General features: G+C 35.3%; 1 protein-coding gene across 1 annotated transcript in view; it reads left to right on the top strand.

The window, feature by feature from the left end:
* The first annotated feature begins 299 nt into the window (after positions 1–299).
* The window catches only part of LOC140050018 (uncharacterized), a 146,242-nt gene continuing 126,521 nt past the window's right edge, over positions 300–20,020 (top strand). Inside the window, exon 1 of the mRNA XM_072095009.1 lies at positions 300–657. The gene's annotated coding sequence lies outside the window, so the exon portion shown is untranslated. The remainder of the gene's footprint in view (positions 658–20,020) is intronic.

Below are 20,020 nucleotides of genomic sequence, written 5' to 3'. Positions count from 1 at the left end.
GTACCTCCAGTGGTTTTTTAGACACCTTCTTTTAAATTTTGGATTATTTGAGACACTTTTTCAATGAGGGTCACACAGAAAAAAAAAGTGAATTATTTTTAATAAAATATTATTTTTCAAAAACACAAAATTACAAATCTGTGACTCAATCAGTCAGAACTGGTGATCGTCACGAACTTTGTCGAGGAATTAGTTCGCATACTTCGTATTTCCTCTTTCTGTGTGCAAATATGCAAATTAGGGTCATAGTGTGCTTGCCTCGATTTCGTTTGTATTGTAACAGCAGCTGCAAATGGCGAACAGAGTGAGTGTGCAGTGTCCACACAAAACTGTCTTCTATTTTTCTGAATTTCTATCGACAGAGTGTACGTTTTAATTTCATATTTTGCAAGTTGATACCTGAATTATCTATCTTGCTACTTGTTGTGTGGTGAAGAGCCTTCTTCTCAATCTGGTGCGAAAATGTAAAATATATTCTCCTGACCCGCGGAAGATTTCGCTGGGTCGCCTGTTGTTGTTAATATTGAACTAAATTGAACACAAAACAATTCAAAGTTTGAATTAAGTTCTCATTGTTGAAGAAATCTTTTTGTCAACATATCAAATTGTCAACACGTTGTGACTTTTTCTTTTCATTGAAAAAAAAACTGTCTAAAGGTAAGTTATTACAATTTCTGATTAGTAATAATTTATCACTGATTATTTATTCGAGCAAAACTAGGCCTCTAGGCCTGCCAGTTGTTGATGCAACGAAGCATATAGTCTAGTATGGACGGGTTCGATTGGCAAAGTTTGGCTTAGCTGTACAGTAACATCTCGACCGGAAGCTTCTTAATCAGCCTAGACTAGCCAAGTCCAATGCAAACAATAGCCTGTTGACCACCGATGTGTACGACCATCCGGCGCTAAATGTGACATTGAATGATTTTCTACATAACAACTTTTAAGTGAAAATTCTTTTTTAATTGTTATTTTATTTATTTAATATTAAATTATAAACAATATTAATAATGACATAGGCCTAGCTAGCCTAGCCTAGGTACAGTATAAATGCCCAGTAGACTACAGTATAAGCCAGTCGTGCACAATTTGGGGTTCCTTCAGCAGACTAATTTAGTTGAATCACAAACATTTGCATACTTGGTTTTCCACTAACACAAAGGAAAGTACATGCATGCATTTAGCAACTACATACACACACTGCAAATAAAATACAGAATGCTACAGTAAGTACGTAACACAACGCTGCAACTACATAAAGCAACGCCGCAAGTACATACACGCAATGCCGCAGGTAAATACAGTACACGCAATGCTGCAAGTACACACACAATTCCGCAAGTCCATACATACAATAATAATTTATATAGTGCGCATGCTCAAGGCGCAAGTACATACGCATGTCACTAATTTGATTGTAAGTGGCAGATCATAAATTGTGATTGGCCAAATTAAGTTTTGAAAGGAATGCCATTTACCTAGTGTATTGCCAGTCTTATTGTACTGTATATTTGCCATGTAAAATGATTACTCTAAAGCCCAATCGTTGTTCAATTGTGAAAGTCGCGAAAATAAAGGAGCGTTCGAAAATGTTGGGCTTTATAACATTTTTCGAGCCTCCCAAATTTTTATCCAATTTCTCAAACATTAAGAAAATATCCCAAAATTTTTGTTTAGATAAAAACATTTTTTAAACCCACATTTACTGGATACTGTCTAAATTCTGTTTTTAAGTTATTTCTGTATTTAATACAATACATACAGTAATTACATCCAATTATTGATTGCGAAAGGTATTTTGCGATGAGTTTAAAATGCATCAAATTTATCTACAACACGTCAAATGCATTAAAACGTAAACAATAAAACCTCTAAAAATTGTCAACGTAGGTCCCACTCTTATCATTTTATTAATGACTAGGGTGTTTTTTCCCCTGTCATGTAGTAGTAGTAACAATTCTTACTCATCGTTAGAGACTGAAGTGTCACTGATTGGTTAGAGGTCAAAGTGTCACTGATTGGTTAGAGGTCAAAGTGTCACTGATTGGTTAGAGGTCAAAGTGTCACTGATTGGTTAGAGGTCAAAGTGTCACTGATTGGTTAGAGGTCGAAACCGTGGATGCATGGTTTTTGTATGGTACCCCCTTAAGTTGTCGTAACAAAAAACGAAAGGCCAGTGTCGTATAGAGAGAGCTTCCACAAATCTTTCCTGGTTCAGACCTTGGAGTTGTGATGCCGCGTACGATACGAAAGCATATTCTGTAGGTCTGAACAGGGAGGCCATAAATTTACTGGGTCAACTGAATTTAATCATACTGTATTCTTTTAAGATTTCATTTTCACAGTATATCAGTTATCACCTAGATAAGAATTTGGATAAAACACTCCGATCTCATTAGCAATAGATTTACCATAAGTTTTCTCTGAATTTTTCCTAAATTAGTTTGTGGAATTATGGCATGGAATTATTACTGTATATCCAATCATATGGCAATTAAAACATATTGCGATTCAATGTTATTTAGTATAGAATGTTGAACTTGTACAATTAAATTGAATTTAAAATTATTAAAATTAATAATTGATAAATTAGTGATATTTTATGGCTTTATAAAGCATTGAAGGTGTACTTAATGCATAGCATAGCATCTGGTAATGGTATTGTTATGCAATTATGCTTAAGTCAGCAGTATCCAGATATGTCAATATGGTTTCATCAATTTAGTATCTACTTATGCAATATTGTATTGAATGACCAACAGTTATCTTGACATGTATTGAGGTAAGGTGGAAATTACAATTTAACACTTTCAGTCTCTGTATTTAGTATAATTATGCACTTATTATAAATATGCGCATAATATTTACGAAATATACTGAGTTTTCAATGCCAATTTTTAAAATATAATTGTAAAGATTTTGTTGTAACATCAGTAAAACCCATAGGTAATAATATAGTGTTAGAGGACACCTTTAAGAACACAATCAATGTAATTGTAAGTAAGGGTTTGAGGTACTGTTACATCAGGGAACATTTTCGCCAGTGTAGCATAGCAAAAAGCTGTACAAAACAACCTTATTGCTAAATGCTACACATTTTGAAAATTGTGTAGCAAAAAATACAATACAAAACTATGTTTCTCGACTTAAAAATCAGTTTGATTAGCAATATTGCTAAAAAATTTGTTAATGAAATGTTTCCCTGTACATTGTAAAACACATTGAAATGTGTCCCCTTTGATAGGAGTGTCCCCTAAATCAGAATGTCTCAAAGGAGAAATTCTACTTCCTACAATACTGTATTTATGTAAACAATCATTAAAGAGATTTAGAATTATGCGCACTCAACCTTTTTTAAATAATTATATTCAGATAAAAAAGCAATATAAATCGCTATTAAAATGCAAAAAAAATAACTTTCATAAAAGAATACGCAAACAAATTATCGATTCACTCAATACAAAGGATAGCAAAACGTTTTGGATGAAGTTGAAGACAAAACAGAAATTATCTTGCGAACTTTCTATTAATCAATGTTATATTCATTTTAAGAACCTATTTAAAAACGATGAGTCTATTGGTAGCGCTGAGTTGCCAAAAATCACAGAATGCCAACAGAATGAAGACGATGATAATTTAGACCACGACATAACGTTGGATGAAATAAAAAAAGCATTTAATTCTCAAAATAGTGGAAAAGCTCCCGGCATTGATGGAATGAATTTTGAATTTTTGCTAAACGCCCCCAACATTATTTTTGATATTTTAAAAATTCTTTTTAACGCCATATTTTTAGTTGAAAAATTTCCCAAACAATGGGCAACAAGCTTAATCGTCCCAATTTTTAAAAATGGAGATAAAAACAAACCTGAAAATTATAGAGGTATTTCTTTAATTCCAATCCTAGGAAAAATATTTTTAAATATTCTTAATTCTAGGTTAACACAATTTACAAATAGTAAAAAGTTAATTCATGAGGAACAAGCAGGCTTTCGTAAGGGATATAGAACGACAGATAATATATTCATTTTAGATACCCTCATCTCTAAATACTTAGATAAAAAGCGGGGTAGGATTTTTGTTTGTTTTGTTGATCTTAAACGTGCCTTTGACTCTATAAATCATACACTTTTACTACATAAGTTGAAATGTATCGGTGTTTCAGGCAGAATGTTACACATAATAAATTCCTTATACCAAAACTTATCTGCTCATGTTAAAATTGGCAACAAACTTAGTCCATCTTTTAATTGTTCGATTGGAGTACAACAAGGTTCTCCGTTGTCGTCTTTACTCTTTAATATTTACATTAATGATTTGAGTGGTATACTTAATCAGGTAAACGATTTCATTCAAATTGGAGATTGTCATATGAATCATCTTCTTTATGCAGATGACTTAGTGCTTGTTAGTGATACGGTGAAAGGTCTCCAAAAATTAATAAATAAACTTGAACTTTATTGTGATACTTGGAAACTTACTGTAAACACTACAAAATCCAAAATTATGGTTTTTAAAAATGGCCGCAATTTAAGGAACATTGAAAAATGGAAGTATAAAAATATTCAATTAAAAATTGTTAATTCGTATAATTATCTTGGTGTTATTTTTAGTTCAAATGGTGCATGGAACAACTCAATGCAACATAATCAACAAAAAGCAAATCAAAGTTTATTCTGCTTAAAATCATTCATTTATCGTAACTTATCTTTTCTTCCAATTAATACATGGAACCATATTTTTGATGTGAAAATACTTCCTATTTTAACGTATGGAAGCGAAATCTGGGGAATGTCAGATAGCACAAACATTATAGAAAAAACACATACTAAATTTTGTAGATATTTATTGCAAGTTGGAAAAAATGCACCAAATGCCGCTGTTACTTCTGAGTTAGGTAGATTACCACTTTCTGTGGATTGTTTAGTTACAGTTATAAGATTTTGGTTACATATTATTACTTTAGATCATGACAGATTCATTTTTAAGTGTTATGAGTTTCAACTTAGAAAAGTTAACCGTAATGAGAATTGTTGGGCACAACAGGTCAAACACTTACTCTTTTCTACTGGTTTTGGTTATATATGGTTACAACAATATGTTAATAGTAAAGGTTTATTTTTGAGAGAATTTAAGTTGCGCTTATGTGATATTGAAAAACAAAAATGCATTCAAAAATTTAGTTTACATAATAAGTTAAGGCTCTTTTCTCTTTATAAAAAAGAAATATGTTTAAGTTATCACTTGACCAACATCATTAATTTTAAACAAAGAAGATTATTAACTAAGTTACGTTTAGGGATATTAGAGCTAGAAATTGAAAAGGGCAGATGGGAGGGTGTAGAAAGATATAAGAGAACGTGTAAATTATGTAAAAAGAACATTGTTGAGGATGAATATCATTTTATTTTGCAATGCACATTTTACAACGATTTAAGAAAAAGTTTTATTCCAAGATTTATTCGTGTTTTTCCTTCTATTAATAAGCTTTGTTTATTACTTTCCAACACAAATTTTACTTATAATTTAGGAAAATACGTCTACTTTGCTTTTGAAAGAAGAAACCATTATCTTAAGTTATAGTTAATTTTTATTTGTTTGTATTAGGGCCAAAGGCCAATATACTTTGAACCAATAAATTCCCTGAAAAGGGAAAGAAGAAGAAGAAGAAGAAGTATTTATGTATACTACTAAAAAGTAGATAAAATGTTTACAACAGTGTAGGTCTAGACTAGTCACTGTATACAGAGTTTCAAGTTGATATAGCATTAAAATCAAGGGTTGGTTAGGTGTGTCATGTAATGTCTAGTAGAGGTGAGTCTGATTGGACAGACCAACATTTCGCAACCTGCACAGTATGGAAAAAAAAGTCGGCAAATAATGTTTAGAATCTTCATGTTAAAATCCTTATTTTCACAAATACTAAACCCAGTAGTGATGAACTGTCCAGCACTTGTATTACCGTCTAATCTTTTGTAATCCCTGCAGCAGAATACTGTAATTAAACCAAGTGTAATCCCATTGTTGGGATAAAATCTAAATCTCCTAATTTGTATTGCTTGATTTTGGACTTGATGGAATGATCTAGTTAGGCTGAAGTGTTTATTTACACACAATAATCTATACTGTATTTCAATTAGACTATTTCTCAGTGACACGTACAGGTAGTAACATCTGGAAATAGCCTCAGGTTTAGCACTCTTAAGAGGCCCTCCCACACTGAGTAGTTGAATTGGTGCCCCTTAAGCTCTGGTGCCCCTTAAGCTTTGGTGCCCCTTAAGCTTTGGGGCCCCTTAAGCTCTGGTGCCCCTTAAGCTTTGAGGTCCCTTAAGCTTTGGGGTCCCTTAAGTTTTGGTGCCCCTTAAGCTCTGGGGCCCCTTAAGCTCTGGTGCCCCTTAAGCTCTGGTGCCCCTTAAGCTTTGGGGTCCCTTAAGCTTTGGGGCCCCTTAAGCTCTGGTGCCCCTTAAGCTTTGAGGTCCCTTAAGCTTTGGGGTCCCTTAAGTTTTGGGGTCCTTAAGCTCTGGTGCCCCTTAAGCTCTGGTGCCCCTTAAGTTTTGGTGCCCCTTAAGCTCTGGGGCCCCTTAAGCTCTGGTGCCCCTTAAGCTCTGGTGCCCCTTAAGCTTTGGGGTCCCTTAAGCTTTGGGGCCCCTTAAGCTCTGGTGCCCCTTAAGCTTTGAGGTCCCTTAAGCTTTGGGGTCCCTTAAGTTTTGGGGTCCTTAAGCTCTGGTGCCCCTTAAGCTCTGGTGCCCCTTAAGCTCTGGTGCCCCTTAAGCTCTGGTGCCCCTTAAGCTCTGGTGCCCCTTAAGCTCTGGTGCCCCTTAAGCTCTGGTGCCCCTTAAGCTCTGGTGCCCCTTAAGCTCTGGTGCCCCTTAAGCTTTGGGCCCCTTAAGCTCTGGTGCCCCTTAAGCTCTGGTGCCCCTGGGTTTAGCCAGTGAGTGATGGCTATTACGCCACTGCTATTTCCACTACTGATATAGTAGATCCCAAATATTTCTGAGCTTATGGAAAAGGAGTATGTTCTTTCTGAAAATGCAGTTTTCTCTCAATATAGAAATCAATTTGGGACAATTTGAAAAGACTAATAACTATTAAAACTAAAATATTCAAACTGCCAAAAATTGCTGGATGGAAGTAAAAAATGTGGCCGCCCTAGTTAGTTAATTGTAATTTATCATCATTGCTGAAAACAATAGACAAGATCCTTTTTTGTTCTTTCTTCAAAGAGTTTAATAACCTTTCAGAACACACATCAGAACAATTGTTTATTTTTTATAGACTAATCATAACAATAAACGCTGCTGCTATTGTATCACTGCATTTGTTAATGTGTACAAAGTACACCAGGCTACCTCTTATTAGTATCGGTTCAGGTTTGAAGTTTAATCACCAGTGAATTTTATCTGTGTTAAACACAATTACTGTATTTTTTGAAGTCCATGGATTTTAATATTACAAATACTAGATTATAAAGAAATATATTATGTATTTGAATGTAAGGTAATCCCATGCTTGAATTTTAATGCATCCCTTAATTTAGCAACTGTAAGGTATTAAGTATAAGTTCACAATCAGCTAAAAATAGATTTAATGCATTGATCAGTCTATCTATCAACATGATATCAGTGTAAAAACTAGTGTAACTCTAAAATTACTGTACATAGTTGTGATTCCTGTGTGGGCATTCAGACACTAAGTACTTGAGTCACAGCCCCACCATGGTTGGGGCTGTGGCGAAGCGATTTTTGGTAATTTACACCCTAGATGGCCGGAAATGGTACTCTCGCACATAACATTTATGTTGAATGACACCTCTGGTTTGGCCGGAAATAACACTTATAGCGCGCTAGCAAACAACAAAACGATCGTAGCCAACTTTTTCCGCCGGTAAACATACGCGAAGAAACATTTTTTGCGTTCATTACGAACGTCAGGGGGAAGCCCCAATGAAAAAAATAGGCCTAATCTATTAGCCTACTCATCAGTAGGACAACTCTAGTTGGCCGGAAACGAAACTTTACAGCGCACTAGCAAACAGTAAAACCATCGTAGCATACTTTTTCCGCCAGTAAAACATACACGATAAAAAAATGTTTTTGCGTTCAATACGAACGTCAATGGGAATTCCCCGATGAAATAAAAGTAGGCCTACTCATGAGTAGGACAACTCTGTAGTTGGCCGGAAAAACACTTCATAGCGCGCTAGCAAACCGCACGATCGTAGCCTGCTTTTTCCGCCGGTAAACATACGCGATAAGAAACATTTTTTGCGTTCATTACGAACGTCAAGAGGAATTCCCCGATGAAATAAAAAATGCCTACTCATCAGTAGGACAACTCTGTAGTTGGCCGGAAAGGACACTTCATAGCGCGCTAGCAAACAGCCCGATTGAGCCTACTTTTCCGCAGGTAAACACTGTACGCAATATATGAAAAAAAAAATATGCCTACTCATCAGTAGGCAACTGTAGTTAGCCGGAAACGACACCTCATAGCGCGTTAGCAAACATTAAAACGATCGTAGCCTACTTTTTTTTTCCGCCGGCGGGTAAACATATGCGATAAAAAAACATTTTTTTGCGTTCAAATACAAACATCGGGGGCAAGTCCCGATGACATAAAACTAGGCCTACTCATTAGTAAGACACCTCTAGTTGCCCGGAAATAAGACTTCATAGCGCACTAGGAAATAGGAAAACATTCGAAAGAGAGACATGGCAGTAACAAAACACGTGCTTACATCTCTCGGCGGCGGCCGGTGAAAGCACAATGTGACATACAGTATCGCAGTACTGATATCACAATACCATGTGACATCCCTTGTCACTCGACTTTCTCACGAAGTAGGGCCTAAAACATTGAAGGCATTGTCCCTTCTCAGTGGAAAAAGGCAGTTGTAGTCCCTGTGCCCAAGGTTCAGCCTCCTACTATTGACAAACTCAGACCTATCTCCATTACTTCTGTGTTTGCCAAAGTAGCTGAGGAGTTTATCACTGACTGGATCTTACAAGATATAAGTTCAAAAATCGATGTTAACCAGTTTGGAAATGTTAAGGGTTTGTCTACTGCTCATTACCTGACCCACTTGGTGCATTATCTCTGTCAAGGTGCTGAGAATAAGCACAATGTTGGTACCATGGTTCTTACTGATTTCTCCAAGGCCTTTGATCTTATCGACCATACCATCCTTGTTAATAAGATCATTGATATTGGTGTCAGGGGGGCTTTGGTACCATGGTTGTGTGATTTTCTTTTTATGCGTATGCAGTGTGTCAAATATAATGGTACCTTATCTAATTACTCTTACTTAAAAGCTGGTGTCCCACAGGGAACCAAGTTAGGCCCTTTATGTTTCCTGATCATGATCAACGATGCTGGTACAAATGCTAAAACTAAGTATCTGAAATATGTAGATGATCTTACATTTTGTGAAAATCGTAAGCTCTCATTGCCTGGTTTTTTACAAGATGATCTTAATTCTTTTTTCCGCTGGTGTAACGACAACTGTTTAGTGCTTAACCCCAAAAAATGTCAGGCCCTTAAGGTGTGTTTCAGTTCTACCCAACCTTCACACGTTGACATACACTTGGGAACTGATAAGCTCCAATATGTTAATAAAGCCAAGATCCTGGGAGTTTTTTTTCAAGACAACCTTAAATGGGACTGTCATATTGATTCCATCATCACTAAAGCTTCCAGGAAACTTTTCTTTTTACGATCACTAAAACGATTTGGTTTTAACATTGAAGAGCTTAAATTGACCTTTTGTGGTTACATTAGACCAGTTGTTGAGTATGCTGATGTTGTTTGGCATTCTGGCCTGTCTAGTAGATTAAGCGATTGTATTGAAAATGTTCAAAAGAGGGCTTGCCGTATAATGTTAGGCAATGATTACTTTTCTTACTCTGGTGCCCTTGAATTTCTTAAATTAGAGACTTTGGCTCAAAGAAGGGTGGAGCATTGTCGCAAGTTCGCTGAGTATCTCCCCAAAATTAAACAAACAGCTGATTTAATCCCACCGACCAGACATAGCTGTCATGGTAGGAATTTAAGAAATAAAAACAAAATTACCCAGCTAGCGTCTAAAACATCCAGATTTACCAATAGCCCTATACCCTACTTCATCAAATTACTGAATTCTTAATTTTCTCCCCTGCTAGTTTGCGACTGCTCTCCCCTTCTTTGTTGTTTTTTTTGTTTTCATATTTTTTATATATATTTATATTTTTGATATGACATGTATTTTACACGCAATTTGGCTCTTAGCCACGAGTTGTAATTTTGGTCAATTTTTTGATATTTGAAATAAAAGTGAATAACATTCTAGCACCGATGTACAAATGTACCTTAAGTTAAGTGAAATAAGACTTTAGCGCACTAGCAAATAGGAAAACGATCGTAGCCTTCTTGAATGTATTATACGATCAAAGCAGCTAGCATTGAATTGCGCCTAGAAATCATTTGATGACGTGCGTATGTTACCGACGAAAGAGTAAATCCCACCGATAGAGTCGATTAATTCAGTGTGATATTGAAAATAATAATATCATCGATATTTATTTTTAATACACATAACATTTTTACAAGAAAAACAATACAATCAATCATTTACTTTATTTACAATATATACAAGTTACTACATTTAGGCAACAGCCAAATACTAGAGATCGAAAGAGAGACATGGCAGTAACAAAACACGTGTTTACATCTCTCGGCGGCGGCCGGTGAAAGCGAGTCTCCGTTTTTTAACACTTTGTTACGCAGTCTTTTGTTTTTCGTCTAGTGGTCATGTCACGTGTCTCGTATGCATTAGGCTCTTTATGCATGCCGCGCCTCAGCTCTAGAGATAAAGTACCGTACCTGCCTGTTAATCTATTTTTAGATTGTTGTGGTTGATATTTTTAAGCGTCACGGATAAGGTTTTAAGCGTCACGGCCGACCGTAAAGCGTCACGGTAGAGAACCCAAGCGTCACGGTACCGTGACGCTTCAAAGGCCTGGGGAGAACACTGAGCATACCCTCCGGTATATAAGTCTGGTATATAAGCGAACCCTCCAGTATAACTGTAAGTGCACCATCCGGTATAAGATACCTGCTGGTATATACGCGCACCCTCGGGTATATAAGTGCACCCTCTGGCATATAATCGCACCCTCCTGTGTATAAGTGTACCCGTCGGTATATAAGCGCACCCTCCAGTATATAAGCGCACCTTCTGGAATATAAGCACACCCTCTGGTATATAAGCACACCCTCCAATATATAAAGCAAACCCTCCAGTTTATAAGAGCACCCTCCGGTTTATAAGCGCACACTCAATTTTGAGCGCGCCCTCCATTGTATAAGCTCACCCTCCATTATATAAGTGTGCCCTCCAGTAGGCTATGTAAGTGTACACTCCCTATATAAATGCATCCTAGTATACTGTAAGCACATCCTCTGGTAAATAAGCTCACTGTCCAGGAATACTGTTTAAGCGCACCCTCTGGTATACAAGCACACAATGGTCAATTGTCCACAACCAGCTTCTCCTGTGGGGGCCTACCCATCCACCATGCCACAGCCACAACTGTTGATGATAACAATATTACTGTACTAAATTAAAAAACGAATGAATAATTAAATTTTCACTCATTCTTTATAATTTATATGTAATACAGTACATTCATATTTGATATAAATTATTTATTTTTATATTGTTTTTAAAATTTATATTCTCATTGATTTTTAAAAAAAGTAAATTCAAAAGTTACAAACTTTATATAATATAATATATTTCATTCAGTCTAGACTCTATCAAATATGAATAATGTCTGCTTGTACTTCTGTCCTGAAGCAAATTTAAAGGTGTGTTGACATGAATGTATACAAAATTGTAAATGTTATTCCCATGAAGGAATTAATTTGATTTCTCCATGGTAAACATTCAAATTAAATAGGATACAGGCAGCTTCTGTCGAAACTTGTTCTTGTTCTTCCATTTGCTCAATTTCAATCTAATTTACACAATTTCCATCAAAATTCAAAAGAAATGATGACGATGTTAAGTGGGCGTGTCTCACTTGAGGGCGTACTGGTGGTGGACTGATCCATTATCCGACGGGGGTGCGGGAAAATTAATGTTATTAATGTTCTTCTTTTCATAATGTTTACCTCTCGTCGGAGAGAGAGGCTTATGTTGGTTTATCCAGGTAAGCGGCACTCATAGACTACCAACACCACTGTTGGTTTGTGTAATTTCCATCAAAATTCATGTACTTTTCACTCTCATTCCTCTACTTTTCATTCCTAATTTTCTACTTTTTTCAGTCCAATTCCCTGATTTTCACTCCCATTAATCCACTTTTCACTCCCTCCCTCAAATCTTTACGATCCTGTTACGTATTTTGACTGAATGCCATCTATTGGTGAACTACTTGTTTAACAATGGAATTGTAACTCTAAACCCATAAACATTTTTGATTCATTAAAATAATTTGTTATATTACATACAGTAATATTGTATGTTTGTGAAAATATAATACAAAAATCAAAATATGAAAATTTATTTATGATCTGTAATATAAGAAATAATGCAATTTGTGAATGATATAAAATGTGTTTTTATCCTATTCTAAAATGTATGTTTTGACATATTATTTTGTATTGTATATTCTGCATTTTTATGTTTTAACATGATACAGTAGTGCCAACGATCTCCTTGTCATGTCGTCTGCATAATAAATGTAATGTATCGGTTGAATTAATAATATACTGGTCACTCAGTCTGCATATAATGTAGTAATGTAAATATAATGTACACATATCAAATTGACATCCCGGAGGAATTGCCCACTCAGCTGTTTTTCATACCGCACCATCACCTTCTGTTTATCAGAAAATGCCTTGTCAGCAGTTTACAACCTTGAGCATATGGCTCGGCTTTTAATTGCCATTGGATTATTGTATAGTTCATTTTATTTCAACTCTCTCTCTTATGGTTTTCTATTGTTATCAATCCGCTTGCAATATTGTTCATTGGATAATACATTGCATACTCAAAACTATCACCATCTGCAATAAACCTTATTAAACATACAGTCTTGGTAATTGGTAGTTAGTATTATTAAAATACCTAATTAACATAATTCATTCAAATAGGTCAATAACACTGAGTGAGAGTGGAAAATATTATGATATTGAGTTTTTTTATTGAGTTCTCCCAATTTAAAAATCATCCGGACAATGAAGTAAACAGAGGCGAATTTAGAATGGAGAGGTGCATCTAGAGCACCCCCCCCCCCTAACCCCTTCTCTTATATTCTCACGTGGAAAAACATACAAACCAGGTCTCTAAGCTATTGTTTGTAAAAGTCAAATACTGTATTACTTCAGTACCAATTGACAAAGTATACTACTGTACATATTTAGTATATGCTAAATAATTCGCCCTCTGTCGCTCTGCATTTGGCCAAGTATTTCGCTCAATTCCTGATCGCTTAATTAATATTTTTAATGGCCGGGTCAACGAACAATTATTATAGTAGTAGACTCAAGTGTTTTTTTTTAATTTATTATAATTACAGTAAGTTTAATTTATTTAAAAAAAATTCTAATTTATTATGGTAAATCTCTTATTGGCAAACCGAGGACTTACAGGAAAACACTGGTTGATTGATTGAAATATATATTTATACTGTGTAACCTCTTCAGTCAAAGACTGGTCTCCCAGAGGGCCTAGTTGGTGATCAGTGGCTGTGATGTACTAATACACCGGGGTAACCCCCTACTCGTCTCGAAAGATGTACTAGGTTCTTTAAAGTGCACACGAGCAAGTTGTGTACACTGGACCTACGGTTTATAGTCCTTATCCGAGAAGACTCGTTCTACCACCAGAACCATGGAGTGAGTGAGCCTCGAACCCCTGCCGATGTTATGGCTACGTGATTACGGTTCCACTGTCTTAACCGCTCGGCCACTCACCGATAGTTTGTTTTGAACTTGGTAATATAATATTACCAAAATAAACCAGCTATTTTTTGTTAAAGACACTATCCCTAAAATTGTTAACGTTTTGTAAAAATAATGCATATTTACTTATTACCTATTTGCATATTTACTTATTTACTTACTACTTACTTATTTATATAAACATTAAACCAGGTCATTCCTTGTCTTAAAGGTACGTTTTATGGTTAAAATGATAAAAAGAAAGAAAGAATACACAGTATCTAAGTAGCTCGCGTCGAATGTCCTCTCATGGATGGTCTAAGACCTATTATTTGAATCGCCTTATATTTCACATTTTTATCGTTTCTAGACAAACAAAATTATCGCAGTACAGTAGGTTTTAATTTGCATGCAGTTTGTGATCATAATTTAGATCGAAAAAACGTAGGCAACGTGTCTTTAAAAAATTGCTCAGTCACAAAAGTACAAACAGTTTATCTCATAATCTTCATACTGGCCAATAGGTATTTAAGAAGAAGATTGCATAAAGATAATAACAAGTTAATTATAAACAAGTGTTTCCAATTTCATATCATAATTTATCATGAAAATTGTGTTCGTAACAAAAGCCAATAATAAGACTAACTGCATATTCACTTCACCTTGAAATTGTAATATATATAAAATATTAGTGTATGATTGCAAAGTTTAATTAGGATTTTAAAAATTATCATACTGGCACAGCCCTGTATGGAGATCTGACACAAAGCAACAGTAATTTGTCACTGGTAGGTAATCTATTTACCTGTTTGTACAGTAATACAAATCAAAAGAATGGTATCGCTCCAAGCCGGATTGGTAGTTAGTTTATTAAAAAATACTGTAGGGTTACAGTACAGTAAGTGTTCATAGAATGGAGTTCCACTCATCCGTGTAACAACCGACGCAAGTGCTTGGGCAAAATAACTCCAATGTGCCTTCAATTTTCGGAGAGATATAGAGGTATATCTGATGTAACATTAAACCACACATGCTCGAATGCAAGTTAAACTGTACACACACTAAATCATTTATCCTGTTATTTGATTAACTGTAATTCTGTAGAGGCAAATCTCTGGGACTCGCTGGAAAACACAAAAACTCTCCTAAAAACAGACAAACAAACATTCTAAATTCTTTTTTTACCTTTGAAAATTAAGAATACCAGACATATTTGACTAGCCCCAGAGTGTCCGGTATTAGGAGAGTTGACTGTTTTTGCACTATTTATTTGGGAAACAATTGAATAACTATACTGTAAACAATTAGGCCACAAGCTAAATGCAATGGCGCGATACACACAGTTTCCACTTATGAAAAATAATCACTATACTCGGTCATAGTAGTCATAAGCTGAAGTCTTCCTGAACATTGGAGTATAATTATAGCTGCAGGGGTCATTGTATCCAGATGATGCTTCCTTTTAAGGTCAGATGTTACTGACCCATCGGACAGCGGGATGTTTCACCGAGCCAGGATAACAGAGTAATGCTACCTGGGAAAATCGGGCCAGGTGAGAAGGTTAAAGACCTGCAGTTTAATTAGTTATAATTGACGAACACCTGTGGAGTTATTATTATATCATTGTCTATTTTATCTGTGTCATTAGTACATGCTTCATTCTAGGAGTTGGAGTTGTAAACAACCCAACGAAAGTTACAGTGGGCAGACTTATAAATATACTGTTGTGAATTAATTGCCGATTCTTGCAAATGGAGGATTCTACGCATTGGTCCCCCGGGATATAGCATGACCCAGATATCGACGGCAGTGAGCTGGGCCAACTTCTAAATTAGAGTTTATAATGTTCGTACAAAAGAACACTGCACAAAAAAAACACCGCCAGACAAGTGCGTTTCTTTCTCTAGTAAAGACACGTTTTGGTCAACTTGAAACAGCCCAGATATAGAAAGGTGAACAATGAAAATGACTTTACTATAATTACTATAAATAATAATAATATTAAAAATTGGTTTAGTAAAAAGTAATTTGATCAAATATATTCTATAATTAATAGTAGGCCTATCTGTACACGAGCCTGTTTAGGTTGCAGCTAGTAATATATGTCCAGAGTGAAGTGAATTAGTAGACCATAATATGTAATTTTGTATAGTACTGTTATTACTCTATAGATATCAAATTTGCATTGTAATGTCAAAAAACCTTTTGTCACTGTATTTATAGTAAAGCAACTATATCAGAGTCCATTATGAATATTCATGATCTAAAACCGTTGATGCGTCACATTACATATTTGCCATTGTTAATCAGTTGTATTGAAAACTGTTAACATCAGCATATTAGGAAATGCCTAATTAATGTCTACAGATTATATAGTGGACTGTACTGTATGATATCTAACATAGCAATGACATATTTTTGATAGATAATTGAAATTCTTAAGAAATGTGTATCGGGGATACTGTAAGAACAAAAAGCCAGGTAAGAATTAGGTAAATTACAGACTAAGGGTACGTTCACACATACACCGTAAGGCTTATCCAAGTTCTATGGTAATCTATAGATTGAAAAGTTGTTGACTACACCACTGCCTAGTTCACACACAGACATATTATACACTGGCCTTACTCTGTATGATGTGTGAACATACATTCTAAATTCCTGTTTACATTTTTTTTAAGCTTAAATATTCTGTTGTCAATTGTGAAATTGAATTGTTCAAATATGTATTCATGAGGTTGAGCTAATGTCATATGAACTGACCCATTGTCACATGACCAGCTCATCGTCACATGACCAAGCCATTGTCACATGAATGACATTGCATACATGCCAACATCTGAAGTTAAAAAAGGGAAGTGTCTGCATGACATGTACAGCACCACGAGTAATGACGATTCGAAGAACTCGAACATTACATTACTGTACTTTTTATTGGTTATTTTATACACAAAACAAAAGTAGTCTTTCTATTGTTTCACTGCTAGTCAACTGATTGGAGGAGAACGATGTTTCATTCTTTAACTAATTCAACTGACCAATGATATCCGCCTACTTATAAGGTGTTATTTCCTTATTAGGGTGTTGAGGTTAATTTACATATCCTGTTTTGAAATTTTAACTGGTGTACATCAGGTAGTAGAGTAATTGAAATCTTGTCAAGTGCTCTGTCTCAAATTAATTCATTTTATCCTTCCTAACTAAATTATATTACCATATTAAAATTGGTCAGTGACTACTATAGTATCTAACAAAAAAATTATGAAAAAAAAAACAAACAAGTTGTTCTTGATCTTATGAAAGAATTTGATTTGATGTTTTTTCCCCATGATTTATATCAAGTCTGGTTCGATTTTAGGTCAACAATATTAACCTTGTTATTATGATGATTATCGGATTGAAATAAACCTTGTATAGAATATTTTACAATGACAGTTATTAATATATTCAAGACCAGGTTTATTAATATTACTTGCACACATTACTGTATTAGGACAAACAAAATTATATAATTTTTATATGATTTTCGAGCCGCCTCTGTTTTTATTAAATTGACGAAGAAAACAACTAAAAATTGTGGTAAAATCGTAACATTTGATTATTGAAAGCGCACAGGAACAATATTATTGCATTAAATGGTTTCTTAAAGTTGAATGTATAGTGAATTATTTGTTCTGTTTTTGTCAGTTTATTTCAGAATGATAGAATGAGTCAATGTCGATGAACTATTAAAATATAGTATGAAAAAAAATCCGCCCTCCCTCCCCTCAGATTTATTCAGAGGTTGACGCTTAACAAGTATATATTTTGATGGCCTTATGGTATTTAGTTCCTGTGGTTTGCACAACTCCTGTCTTAACCACTAGGTCACCCGACTAGGCTGGTCCACTCGACTAGGCTGGTCCACTTGACTAGGCTGGTCCACTCGACTAGGCTGGTCGACTAGGCTGGTCCACTCGACTAGGCTGGTCCACTCAACTAAGCTGGTCCACTCGTCTGGGCTGGTCCACTTGATTAACCTGGGCTTTTCAGACTAGGCGTGGTCTCTAAACTAGACTAGATTTGACTAGACTGGACAACTAGGCTGGTCCACTCATCTAGGCTGGTCCACTCGTCAGGGCTGATCCACTCATCTAGGCTGGGCTTCTCAGACTAGGCGTGGTCACTAAACTAGACTAGATTTGACTAGACTGGACCACTAGGCTGGTCCACTCGATTAACCTGTGCTTCTCAGACTAGGTGTGGTCACTAAACTAGACTAGATTTGACTAGACTGGACCACTAGGCTGGTCCACTCGTCTGGGCTGGTCCACTCGTCTGGGCTGGTCCACTCGTCTGGGCTGGTCCACTCGTCTGGGCTGGGCTTCTCGGACTAGGCATGGTCACTAAACTAGACTAGATTTGACTAGACTGGACCACTAGGCTGGTCCACTCGACTAGGCTGGTCCACTCGATTAACCTGTGCTTCTCCGACTAGGTGTGGTCAATAAACTAGATTTGACTAGACTGGACCACTAGACTGGACCACTAGGCTGGTACACTTGACTAGGCTGGTCCACTTGATTAACCTGTGCTTCTCGGACTACGTGTGGTCACTAAACTAGACTAGATTTGACTAGACCACTAGGCTGGTCCACTCGACTAGGCTGGTCCACTCGATTAACCTGGGCGTCTCAGACTAGGCGTGGTCACTAAACTACAGTAGATGAGTGCCATCCTTAAATAATTAATAATGTTAGAATATTATAATGTTTTTAAAGGCCTACACTGTAGTAAAGTACAATAGCACTTAATAGTTTTATTATATTATTTCTTAAAAGATTATGATTGCTTTTGAATAGAATTCGTAATTTTATTAAAACAAGTAGCTAAAAATATATAAAGTAGTAAGACGACGATTGATGTAAACAGAAAGATTTAGAGGTTTGAAAATCAATTATTTGATTAATTACTTGGCTTTATACTGTAATTGTCTTCAGTATCCTGGATATTATAACCTTTGAAGAAACATTTAAAAATAGAATAGGTCATTTTTGTAAACGACACAGTCATCAATAATTAAGTAATTAAACCCATTGAAATAATGGCAGATTCCAGATTTATTTAGAGATTCAACAGTGTTGATATAAACATGTTAATCACTTAATGAATTGATAATAAGTTACAACAGATACTTTACATCACTAGAGGGATTCATTACTGTCTCTTCATCTCCACTTTAGGCAAAGGGTCTATTTCTGCTGCTGAATAAATTACTAGCAATTTCTTTGCAAAAATAAGACAATTTTCAATTCTCTGGTTAAATAGCATTCTCAAAATGATTTAAAAAAATACCCAATGAACGTGTGACTGCCTGAGTGCATTGAATTTTGGGTAATGTACATTTTGACAATAAATGAAATTAAATCTATTTTAAAATAAACGGCATAGTGTTACTGTAGCAGAGAAAGATCTAAAGAAACTTTTTTCTCCATTTACTGTAAGCATCACTTCATTTTTTTCACAAAAATTACAGATGTACTGTACAAATAAGTCAACTTCTATAATAAATGGAATGTTTCCATATTTTATTGTTTTGTAATTTCATATTGCTATAAAATTTATTTATTAGCAATTTACACTACAGTATATTTGATCTCAAATTGTATCTTTAAATTAATTCTTTTTTTTAGAATTAACTGATTGAGTGCATACTCTAAATCTAATTTGTTAATTTACCGCATCAGTGAATAATAATGAATCCATTCTTATATAGATGGTTTCTGAATGAAATTAAAATTATGCCACGGTTGGCTTTAATGTAGCGATATGTATGATCCTGTTCTGCTTTGTTTTATCATAACATGCATGACTAAGCATCGTACAAGCAATGCGTTCTCTTCTAAACTTTATGTGCATGGACATTACGATTGTTACGTGATAAATTGGTCGGTCTCTATGCTGTTTGCACGTGTTTTATTGTGAAATATGCCAAATCATTTCTTACGCTTAGATGATTTTTTACAACTCTGCACAGAATTTGATGAATTCGTAATAGGTGAAGAGATTGTATTTTTTTTTTTCATATTAGTAATAGCAGGTAGAAAATACAATA

Source organism: Antedon mediterranea, chromosome 5 (genome assembly GCF_964355755.1).
Source record: "Antedon mediterranea chromosome 5, ecAntMedi1.1, whole genome shotgun sequence".
NCBI lineage: Eukaryota > Metazoa > Echinodermata > Crinoidea > Comatulida > Antedonidae > Antedon > Antedon mediterranea.
This window is presented reverse-complemented; position numbering and strand designations above follow the sequence as displayed.